The 12,668-nt window shown below is 37.2% G+C and overlaps 1 protein-coding gene across 7 annotated transcripts in view; it reads left to right on the forward strand.

Annotated features, from left to right (window-relative positions):
- The first annotated feature begins 4,498 nt into the window (after positions 1 to 4,498).
- Positions 4,499 to 12,668, forward strand: part of KANSL1L (KAT8 regulatory NSL complex subunit 1 like) — a 117,470-nt gene continuing 109,300 nt past the window's right edge. For 3 of the 7 annotated variants that reach the window (XM_073218160.1, XM_073218165.1, XM_073218166.1), the window contains exon 1: positions 4,500 to 4,700. The gene's annotated coding sequence lies outside the window, so the exon portion shown is untranslated. Of the gene's footprint in view, positions 4,737 to 12,668 lie in introns of all 7 variants that reach the window. The other 4 variants (XM_073218167.1, XM_073218161.1, XM_073218164.1 and 1 more) reach the window with 4 other exon arrangements.

A 12,668-nucleotide genomic window follows, 5' to 3' on the forward strand; every position in this document is an offset into this window, starting at 1 on the left:
ATATGTTCTTGCACATGATATGTAATTGAGGAAATAGACCGGGTGTTACTACATATATATATATAAATGGTTTCGGTTCCTTATGCAGCAGTCTTAAAGGGTGCCACTATTATCTACGGAATAAACATTGCATTCCTTACTTAAACTTACATCAAAGTCTTACATATTTTGGTCCTAACCTACTTTTGCAGACTTGTGCACCATTATTCTTTTTAATTGCATCTGTATTCATCATTCTTAATACCCTGGGCACAGACACAGAGCTGGAAAAAGGAAAGTAGTTCAAAAGATCTCTTTTAGCTGTCTTTTTGTTTGATGGCACCCCTCCCCACTGCAAACCAGCTTGCTATATTTAGCTGACTGTGGTTTTACACATTTTGCTTGGAAATTGGTGGAGACCATTGCCTAACCAACATCTATTCTTCCTAAATAATAATTCCTATGTTATTGGAGGGGAAAATGTTCACCTTTAGCAGTATTTCTTAATTTTCTCATGTCATATATTCATATGATTTAGATATATCCATTTCTTAGTGTTATGTCCATATGATCAAGTAGAATTGCTGAGAGAGACTTCAGGAGAGACACCTTAAGGGCCCTGTTTGCCTTCCATCCTTTTCTTCTTGCTGTCTGGAAAGGGGTGGAGTTCTAGTAGCCAACTGGGACCATGATGTTACTTTGAAAATGGAAGCCAGGGCTGAGAATGGCAGAGAAGAATAAATAGAAAGGAGCTTGGGCCGTTGGTGACCTTGTGGAGCTATTATATCAACTCTGGGCTGTCTACTTCTAAAACTTAATGTTTTTAAACTACATTTCATTGAATCTTAAGGTACACAATTGTATATTACTAAGAAAAAGCCCAATACCAATTGAAGTGATACACTGATACACATATTCTTACTGCATCAACACAGATCATTCTAATTTCAGAAATTTTAAATTGTGAAAAAAATGGGCCTTAGAATAAAAAAAAATGTTATAAGAGATAACCCTTATGTTTTTAAGCCATCATTATTTTGGGCTTTTGGATACATTTCACATAGACTGTCTGCATGATAACTGATAAAACTAGTTTTTAATTTTCCTGCCTATCTACGTTTTGGACTTAAAACTCCTTGAGATTTCTAAGTCAACCTTCATAAGAAAGCTTTAAAAATATATTTAATTGAAGTGTAATTCTCATAATCAACATATACCTGCTTTAAGTATAAACTTTTTTTATGAGTTTTGACATGCAGATACCATTTAACTTCCACCATGATGAAGAGACGGGTATCCCATCACCCCTTATACACATCCCAGTCAGTTTGTTCCCCCACCCAAGGCCGAAGCCACTGATGATCTACTTTCAGTCATTATAGTTTAAATTTACCTTTCCTAGAGCTTTATATAAATGAACTCATCCAATATTTACTCTGTTTTGTGTCCATCTTCTTTAAGCATACTGTTTGAGACTTATCTATGTCATTGTATCAGTAGTTTGTTTCCTTTTATTGTTGAGTAGCATTCCATTACATGAACATATCACAACTTATCTTTTCACCAGGTGGTAGATCTTAGGGTTGTTTCCAGTTTGGGGCTCTTGTGAATAAAGGTTTTATGGATATTTGTATACACAGGGAGTCATTTTTTTGTTTCCCTACAGCCATGAGCCAATTCTGACCACCCATATCCTGCCCTGGTTTTAAGAATCCTATAGCTCTTGCTACCTACTCTTGCCCTTTGCTTATCTTTTGACCCTGATTATTAGAGCTAAGTCTGTCCTAAATAGGAATTATCAACTTTAGCCATTCTGCTTCTTTTAATCCACTTTCTAAACATGATCATAGAAAGAAAGAATTAAATATACTAGAATATAAGGATGCAGTTGCCCTAGGCATGGAAATATAAAATAGTAAGTACTATAGGCTTCCAAACTAGCTTTTTATGAGAGGTTGTGAGAAAAGAACTATAGCTTTAGAGGTAGGGAAAACTCCAGTGAGTTTTCATTTTGTTCCCCACTTGGAAAGTGAATATAACATTCACTTTGCAGAATGTGAGACTTGAAATTATGCATTCATTCAACAAATTTGTGTTGAAAACCTACATCTGCCAGGCCCTGTGTTATGCTCTGAGGATACAGCAATGAACAAAACAACAAAAATACCTGACCTCATGGAGCTTATATCTACCTGGGGGGACAAAACAACAAAAACAAAATAATCGAAGTTTGTGTTATGTTACATGGTAATAAGTGCCATGCAGAAAAACAGGGCAGGAAGGAATAGAAATAGCCATGATTGTAACCCCTCCTTGGCTGTGAGCTGCTTGAGAATTGGGTATGATCTTCATCCTGTATCATTAGCATTTCATCACAATGTCAACTGTATATTAAGTATTGCACACATGTTTCTTGAATGAAAGGAGTGACTGATAAAAAACTGTCAAGGAGAGAAGTTTATCTCATGAAATCATTGTAATACTGCTTACCTGAACACTTTTATGTGCTTCCAAACAGGTAATAATTATGTCAGGAAGAATGGTGCCCTTCCCTTCTTGTTCTTGCAGGTTCTGTAAGCCTCCTAGCCACTATTATATTTTTTCTTGGAAATCAGAATGCTTTTAATGTACCTTCTGAATAATAATATATCCTTGATTAAAAAAATTAAGTAGGTACATTTTTTTTCAGGCTTTTGCTGAAGTAACAAAACAATTTGACAAACAGTTCAATATGTCAGTATTTCTTACAGAGCTTTGGTATTCTACAGTGTCTGGAAAACTGGTATGCTACAAACATTAATATTGTGTTTGAGAATAATATTCAGTTTTAAGGAACAATGTGCTTAATAAGTGCTTAAATGGGGTAAAAACACCACCAAAACAGTAGTATGCAATGTCATCTCATACATATAAAATACAGCAAGTCTCAAGATACCCTCAAGTGATTTAACGGCACTACGATTCCTTCATGTTAAAATCTGAATTCCTGTTATTCAAGATTTGCTTAATCTAGTTGACAATGTACTTTTCCAGCCTAATGATATGATACACATCATCTTTACTCAAACTCAAATATACTATCTTCTGAACTGTTGATGCCTTCCTTCCATCTTTGTCTAAAGTCTTTCAAAATACCCAATTCAAACAAAAAAAAACTTCCTTTGAACTATCTCCGTATATGCTTATTTGATTTCTCAGACTGTTAGATAATTTTTTAAAAATTTAATGCGTAATTCATTTTTGTGTTTCTGTTCTCAGCGAGGACAGCCTTTGAATATGGTAAATACCTTTAAAAAATTCGTTGATTTAATTATTTTCACATCATTTGCTTAAATTTTTAACAATGAAGGTAAATCAATTGCCTGAAACTCTTCCTTTACCCTCCATTGTTTTTTTAAGCAGTTTTTAAAAAGTATTCTCTTCTATAAATGTGCCTGGTCATAAAAATTATTGCCATAATGTCACAATCCACTGGAAAAAGCAGCAACTAGCTGGTTGTTTTCAAATTCCAGTAATGCGTGTCATGTCTTATGCTTTAACTCCAATTGCTTGGATTCCGCGTCACCCCTCTCCTACCATGAGCTTATCCAATTACTAAGGTTGAAATGATGACAATTTTCTTTCTAAAATTCTAGTGCGCTTCATCTCTTAAATCATTCTATGTGTAGATTAGGTCCTTAGGAAAGCCTGTAATCCATCATCTAAGGAACTATATTTAGCGCTCAATTTATTTGGAAAAAAATGCGTGGCTGGGGAAATACGGGGGAGTAGGTTAGTGGCGAGTGGAACGCTGGGCCAGGTGCAAGACTTCCAGGGATGTTTTTATGGGTCTCTGACCAACTGTCTCCACGTAAAACTCCGTTTATTTGACTGCGCTACTGCATAACAGAGTAGTTAACTCCAGCGCCACTCAAATCAGCTTTGTACCGATTTAAAAATACTTGAGTTGGTAGCTCCTGATTTTTATCAAAAACCGACCCAGCTGGATCCAAGGCAGACTTGTCACCCTATTTGACTTTGGAGTTAAGCGCATAAATGAAGGCAAATGTAGAGAGACCTACAGCTTGGCAACTCTAACAAAGCTTTGTTAAAACTTGCCCCTCCAGCGTGAGGCGGCAGTGTTTGGCCGCCAGGAGCCAGCGCGGCCCTGGCGCGGGCGGCAGGGCGTAAAGCACCCCTGTCACGGTGGTACAGAAATAGTACAGCAGGAGTGGGAAGTCGCCCGGCCGTATTTTTGTAATGTGTGTGTGTGTATGTGTGTGTTTCCCGGCTGGCAGGCATTTAGACGGAAGGAGCAAGCAGGAGGCGCGGAGCCGCCCCGAGCAGCCGCCACGACTCTGCCGCGGGGTTCGGGCGTAGTTCTCCGGCCGCTTCCAGAACGCTCGGAGCCGCTTCTCCAGGCCCCGCCCAAGCCGGGGTTTCCCCGCCACCCGTTATTTGCATGGCGCGTCCCCTCCCCTGCTGCCATTGGCTGGCGCTGCGCCCCGCCCTCGGCCCCTCCACCTCAGGGTACGGTCCCGAGCTGCCCGGAGCTGCGGGCAGCAGGCGGACTGTTAAACCGCGGCGGCGGCAGCCGGGGCGAAGGTGGAGCGCGCTCTGACACGAGTCACCGGCGCCCCGGGTTGGGGGAGGCGGGCGGGCAGCTAAAGATCACCTCAGCAGCCCCCACCACGGCCGGACCGAAGGTGCGGCGGCGGAGGGGAGCCAGGGCGCCCCAGCAGGCGAGTGGCCGGCGTCTCAGCGGCGGGCTGAGCGGGGTGGGTCTCCTTTGCCGGGGACGGAGGCAGCGCGGGGAGGGGAGAGCAGAGAAGACTGCCGGGCGGACTTGCGGACCAGGCGGCCGACTGGCAGCCCCTTTGCCCCCCAAGTCCTCTGGGCTTTTGGACTGTGGTCCCGGCACAGGATCGCGCTCTAGGGAAGGGGTCGGACCGCAGCCAAATCTAAACGGCTAAACCCAACAGCCTTGGCCGAAGCTGAGGGAAGCGAAGAGAAGGGGTGGAGGGACGGGTGAGGGCGGTTCTTGGCGCGGTCACGTGGGTTCAGGGGCGGGGTTTGGCCTGTCTCCCCTTTGTTTTGGCTGGCGCGTGCGCAGAAGGCTGAACACGTGGCTCCTTAGGCTCGCCCCTTCCTCTGGTGGCCGCACCTTCCCGGGTGCGGTTGTGGCGAAGGCTTAGATTCGGGTGGCGTTGTGAGGCAGAGACGACCCTGCTAGACGTGACTTTGGTTTTGTTTATTTCATACTTTATTTTAGGCAAAGGTTGATTTGGCCTTTGGAATTAGGCTGGAGGGGAATCTAGGGAATTATTCAGGAAATCTCAAGTTTGTGTCGGTTCTCGGTGTGCTGAAGGGGACCGACGTTACTGGAAAATTTGAGGATATGTGGTGTTTGGTAGCAAGAAATACAAGACCATGCTCTGGTCGTTAAGTAAACTACTGGAAAGTTAGCTTTACAACCAGGAGGGAAGACACGGGATGGACCTTCTAGCAATGTTTTTTACTTGGAGAGAAGTGTTTAGTGCGTTCCCGGCCCGCTCTGCCCGGAGCTGATCACTTCCCTCGGGCGGCCGTTCGGGGTTGGGGTTGTGAGGGGTTGATGTTTTCTTTTTTAAATGGGGGAAGCACATTCCTTACTGATTCCCCAAACTTAAGTCTGCAGGCGAGATTTAAGAGGATAGATTTCTTCTTCTTTTCCTTAAAGAGTTTGCTTAGCTTAATGCTGAGTTTCGGTCTGTAGGAATGTTTTTTAAATACTGACAGGATGGGGCAGGTTTGTGAGCAGCAAAATCCAAGTGAGGTATTTACCAGTATTGCAGGAAAAGCCGGCAGTGACAGGGAAAAAGTGGCTCTATAAATAATTCGATAATGAAGAAAAACCTGGTTTCTGGAATGTAGATTGCTTGAAACGGAGGCTTAGCAGTGAGCAGTCTCTGCTGTTTCCAATTCTTACTAGCCGCTTCCTTGGGCAAGTCACAACCTCTCTGATGTCAGTCTGCTTCCTTTTGTAAATAGTTTCATGATATTGTCCCTGCCTGAAGAGATTGTCAGGAGAATCAAATGCTTTGTGTTAGTAAAGTTATTTATAATCTTTACCAACACGACAAATAGAGAAATTGCCAAGTAGTAACGGTTTTGTAACAGCTTATTTTATAAGGTAACACACTTGGAAGAATATAAACAATGAATGAATCATTAAATAGGATATGTGTGAATATCTTCAGAATCTGTTCTATTTGAGTCTCCCGCAGTTTCCACCTATTTAGAGTATCAAGGTTGCTACCATTTCCTCATAGTTTTAGTTTACATTATCATTAGTTCTTTTTTCAAGCCCTTCTGGAGTAGTTTTGCACATGAAAATTTTTCCTAATGCAGGCCAGTTGTATCATACTGATTTTTTTACTTTTTGTGTGTGTGTGATACGTACTTTTTCAAATAATTGCTTCTTTTGTTAACTAGTCTTATAAAATAATTTGTAAAATAAAGACAAATGCACATAAGAATACAAAGAACTTGTATTTCTCTCTAAATATTTTCCTGTTCATATTTGTGTATTTTTCCTAAAACTGGGATCATGTGCTATTTTCATTTAACTTTACCTCAGAAACATTCCTATGTCATTGAATAGTCTTTGAAAAAATTAATGGCTGCTTAACATTGCATCATGCAGCTCGTACTGACAATTTTCCCTATTGGCAGATGTTTGAGATGTTTTTAATGTTTTCGTACTGTACATTTCACTACAAAGAGTAGTTTTACAAAACGGGGGAAAAAATTTTCGCCTCTTAGGTTTGTAAAAGAGGAATTACTAGGTTTGGGATTCTGGGGTTTGTGTGTGTGCGCACATGTTTTTCATAAGGCTTTTATCACCAAATTACCTTCCAGAATTTTGTATTGATTTATGTGAATCTATAGTGTATGAGTGTGCCTCACATTACATCTTACTTCATCATCTGATATTAGCATTAAAATGAAGAAACTTGCTTTAATTTGCATTTAAAGTATTTTTTACCCATGTCTGTTATATATCTATTTTATTTTCCTATAGAGGAATACATTTCATATTTGACATCCTGCAAATCACTTAGTGGGTATTTAGTAAATACTTGCCAGTTGGCTATTAATGTTTACTTTTTTGACCTTTAAAAGGTCAGGAAATTGTGTTCAGCTTTTTTCTGTTACTCAGTTTACCCAATACATTGTTGGCAACATACAATTATTGTTTGATTACTTTGAGTACTTCCACATTTAGGTGGGGGCTCACTGATCTTATCACAGTTGTCTTCTGAAAGGTCCAGTGACTTCCCATTGTCCCAACTGCTGCATTATCCAATAGCTCCATCCAGTTTTGATGCTATTTATCATGAAACCTGAAAACTTAGGCTATTCCCTTTGTACATTTCTCTGTCTTGTGTGGAATTCACTTACAAATTTCACTTTGATCATTCTAGTTTCACTTGTAGCCTTTTTCTGTGTTAAGGGAAAAAAAACTGTCTTAAGTTCCTTTGTTTTAGTATTCAGTTTGTTTTTGATAGGCCACCTATTATTGCTATGACATCCTTTACTGCCTTTAACCTACTGCATAAACCTTGTGTGTCATATATGTAGTTTTTATTTTCATAACTTTATTCAGTTGTTTCTCTCCTGTCCTTTTACACTCAGACATGTTATTAGATAGTTAAAGGAGGCGGAAGGTTTTAGGTTTACAATTGTGGTTAGGATTGTTTACCAGTTAGATTTGTCAAGTTGTAAAGTCAGAGGAATGGAGCTGCTTGCAAAAGTGACAGCTAATAGCGAATTAGCAGTCAAAATGTACTGACTTTAAAGTGTATCATGTCTTGGTTTGGGGGATCACGGGGAGAACAGTGTATCACAGAGAAAGGGACATAGTGGATCTCTGGCAACTTGCTGCACTGATGAACAGTGACTGCATTGGGCTATGGGTGGGGACTTGATAATATGGGAAAATGTAGTAACCACATTGTTTTTTATGTCAAACCTTCATAAGAGTGTATATCAGTCATACCTTAATAAAAAATAAAATAAAATAAAGTGTATCATGTCTTATACCTCTGTCCTTCAAAGTCCTTACTCCATTATAGAGGAGTAAAATGGAATACTGTAAATAATGACGGCCCTGTGTCATTAGTACAATCTTTGCATTCTTTTCAGTTTGTTTGATTTGAAAAGGCAAGAAAGGTGTATAATTCCCAAAAGATTTCTGTTTTTTTCCTTTAAATGTCCTGAAGAGAAATTTCACTAAACTGTGCTCATTTGTCCATGTAGGTTAAACATCCAATAAATGTTGACAAAAATGGTAATATTTTATTTGGCTATTGATAGTCTTATGATGGAAATCTGAAGACAGTTCAGAATGAAAGTTTTTTAATACTTGATAATATTTTAGGCTTTCAGATAACACTTTGTTTATATATGGATGTGACAGTTCTCTATTGCAGAATTGGGAGAAAATGCATTCTTTTATAATATCAAGGCTTTGTTAGTATTTTTGATGAACTTTTCATGTTTGTTACCAGTCCTATAAGACCAGGAATTCTCAAGCATGTTTTATAAAGTAATGAAAAATTTCTTTATTTGTTAGTAGATCCTTAAACAGTGTTTAACTACAGAATTTAAATTAGAGCCAAAATGTATAGACTAAGCAAATTTAATAGTACATTTCGAAATGTAAATTTCTGGATCCAAGTTGATGTACACACTCTTCATTTATATTCCTATGAGTCATGCACTTATCACTGAATAGTAATAATTCTGCTTGAAGTATGATCTGTTTGATGTGTTATGTGGCCACCCAAGTGACTTTATCTTTAATTAAATTCCTTTACTCTTCAAAGAGAATTCCTTTTTTAGGCATAGTTTTCAGAGTGAAATAAGTTCTTGCTGTAAACATTATTGAATACCAAGTACTGGGCTAACTGTGCCCTGGTCATGCCAATTACTGCAATGTTTTCTGCTGTAAACTGAGAATGCTGGAATGTGGCATGAAGAAGTCTTGAAAACGTGACATACTTGTCTTCGATACTTTTCCTTAATTCCCATTCTTTTTGAGAGAGAAAATTATACCAATGAACTTTTTGTCATTACTTTTATTGTCTTATTGGATTAGAAATTGTGAGTCCTCTTATATTTCAGTAATGTTTGAAAGAGCTTCTCATATTTTGCTAAATGTGTTTTTTTTCCCTTACTCCTCTGACTGTTAGAATCAGCTATCTGAAGCACATTTAAGTTTTAACTATGGAAATAATTTGTCTTCAGGGTTCTCCCCTCTCAAAATTCTGTTGGTAGTCTTTTTCTTTTAAGTATGAATCTGCCTTCTTTTTGATAATTTTATTCTGTTTTTTTGTTACTACATTTAAGAGAATTGGTATTATCCAGATTGCTGTTGAAAGAGTATGTTTAATGTTCAGGGGTAGATTTGGGTAGGATATTTTCCATGACCTATATGGAATATTACATACATGCTAGAATGTAAGTCATAGTCAAAATCTGGGGCAGTGTTTTAGGGGATGAAAATTCAGATTTGGTCTTCAATTTTTAATGTTCATTCTCAGGAGGAAGGGTGGTTCTTATCTAGATTGTCTATAAATTATCAGTTTCAACTCTGAAGATAGACTAGATTAGCAAAGTTTTTATTTTCTTTAGAATGTATACCAAAAATTATTTGCTGTATGTGACTTATGTATTTGTAAAGACCTGATTACAAAGTATCAGGATCAAGGATCAACTCAGTGATTACTGGCATTGTACTGTCTAGGTACATGCAGCTTTTGTGGGATGACATGGTGTTATTTACTGTATCTCATGAGTCCAAGCAATCAGATTGCATTTAATTAATGCTAAATTTATAAGTGTATATGATTTGTAAAACTTAAAAATAAAGATTAAGTCACAATGGAAATGCTTTGTAGACAATAACTTTTTATCTGTAGTAATACAGTATCAGAACAACTGCTTTCTTCCTGAATTCATCACAGCTGTTCTTTGGAGTAAATTGTAGACCAAAAATTAGAATGTGTGGTATAGAGTTAACTTCACAATTCCCCCCATTTTATTTTCTGAATTAATTTGATTTTATTTATAATAAGGAAACAATATAACCGAAAAATAATGTTTTGATTCTTTATCATTTTAAAATGTTTATTTACAGGCATATACTTTGGCTTGTCTTACTGAAATTTTCTCTCTGGTTGGTGTTATTTATTAGACTGCTAAGAAAAATGAATATATTATTGAGATCTGGGCTGTCTGCTGTAGGGTTATTTACTTGGTGGTTTATTTGTTAACAGTTTTATAACAGATTGGTTTTTATTTTATTTTATTGCCACCCACCAAATTCTGGGCTGCAGATGTGTTAAGGAATTATTATTATTTCTTTAAGTTAAACTGGAATGTAAGTTGAAATCTCTGTTGTAAAAACGTGAAAGTGAAATTCATGCCCAGTGGATTTTTGGATTATCTAGAACAGTTGCCTCTTGACAGATAATCAGATTAATTATCTAGTTTTCTTTGTAAGGGTCTGGTATGGTTTCTTAACTTGCAGTTTTGCTTTTTACATCCTGTGAGTTTATTATTTAGTTTCTGCATATGTGGCCAAAAGTTTAGTTTCTTCTCAGTTTTATCACTTCCAGGTTCTTTGAAGGTTTATTACCATTAGACTAGGTAGGGTCTTTTATAGAAGGAATTTAATTGTGCCGAGTCTTCTGTATATTGAAATTATCAAAGATGATGGTGGTTCCTGTAATAGAGTACACTATTTTGGTAGCTGGAAAGAAATTTCTTAGATTTAGCTAAGATCTAAATACTTTTTTCCCCCACACACAATTATGTGCATAATTAGAAACTGAATAATTAGAAGCCAGAATAATTCGAAGCTGAATGTTCTAGATGCTTCTTAGAAAACTCTTTGAGGATTTGCCTTTTCCATATTCTTTCTGTGTAATCTAAAAATAATAATATGTTTAGCTAAGAACTTTACAGACTGAAATATTTTAATTAATGGTGATTCCTTTTTACTTAGGGTGATCATATACTTTGTATGGTCCAGTAAAATAGTGCTTAACCACATTACTACTGAGCACCTGAAACATGGCTAGTACAAACTGAGTTTATACTAAGTGCAAAATAAACACTGGATTTTGAGACCTAGCACACACATACATAAGAACGTAAAACAACTCATCAAGATAATTTTTGTATTGATCACATGTTGAAGTAATAATATTTTGTATATAATGGGTTCAATGAAATTGAAATAATTTTCATGTTTCTTTTTTCTTTTCAAAATATGTCCACTAGCAAATTTAAAATTATATGTGTACTCACATCATATTTCTATTGGACAGCAATATTCTATACTTTTTTTTCCTAGCCTTAAGACTCTTCACATCTCATGAACCTCCTTCTTGAGATTAAAAAATATTTTTATTATTTTGAATGCAATTTATTGAAGAAATGTTTGTTAAAAACCTGCTCTTTGCCAAACAATATGCTAGGATATACAGCAGTGACTGAAAACATTTAAATCCTGCCTTATGCAGCTTTCATTCTAGTGGGAAAAATATGTGGTAAATACTTTTTTAGTAAAAGTTTTTAAATGAACAATCATTTGTTGCAAGTATGCTATTGTATATAATTTCACATATTATAATTTTAATACAGTGCTTCATATATCTAGTGAAATATGCTATTTAATTTACATTTGGCATTTATCTTGCTTAGTGTTCTTTGAAATTCCTGAATCTGTGGTTTGATGGCCAACAGTAATTTGGAGAAATTCTTAGTTATTATTGCCTCAATTATTTGTGTTCTTTTTCTCTCTTCACTTTCTGGTATTCCTACTGCATGTATGTTAATACCTTTTAAAGTTGTCCACTGTACTTGGATATTCTGTTCCATTTTTTTTCAGTCTCTTTTCTCTTTGCTTTTCACTTTTGGAAGTTTCTATTGATATATCCTCCAGCTCAGAGATTCTTCTTCCAGCCATGTCCAGTCCACAGATGAGCCCATCAAAAGCATTCTCATTTCTGTTATAGTGTTACTGATCTCTAACATTTCTTTCTGATTTTTTCTTAGAATTTTCATCTCTCTGTTTATTATGCATTTATTCTTACATGTCTGCCTTTTCCATTAGAGCCCTTAGCAAATTAATCATCATTTGTTGTTTAGGTTCTTTTAAATTCATGGTTTGATAATTCCATCATTCCTGAAATATCTGAGTCTGGTTCTGATGCTTGTTCTGTCTCTTCAAACTGTTTTTCTCTTTCAGTGTGTCTTGTAATTTGTTGTTGAATGAGAGGACATAATATACTGGATAAAAGGAACTCTGGCAAATAGGCCTTGAGTAAAATGTGGGGAATGGGGAAGTATTCTACAGTCTGATGATTAGGTCTGTCTTTTAGGGATTCTATGGGCTGTGAACTTCACAAATGCTTTTCAGTTTTTCCTCCTTTTAGGTGGAACAGATTGCTAGAGGGGGCTGGAGTTGGGTATTTTCCTTACCCCACATGGAAAGCTAGTACAGGCTGAAATTAGGTATTTGTTTTACTTTTAATGAAGAGAAAGCAGTACTTTTCCATGGATTTCTTAGTAATATGTTATCTGCCACTTGTTTATCCTCATCCCACTTGACTTCACTGTAGCATTTGATAGTGTTGCTCATGTTGTCTTTAAAACTT

Source organism: Manis javanica, chromosome 12, assembly GCF_040802235.1.
Source record: "Manis javanica isolate MJ-LG chromosome 12, MJ_LKY, whole genome shotgun sequence".
In the NCBI taxonomy this organism is placed as follows: Eukaryota; Metazoa; Chordata; class Mammalia; order Pholidota; family Manidae; genus Manis; species Manis javanica.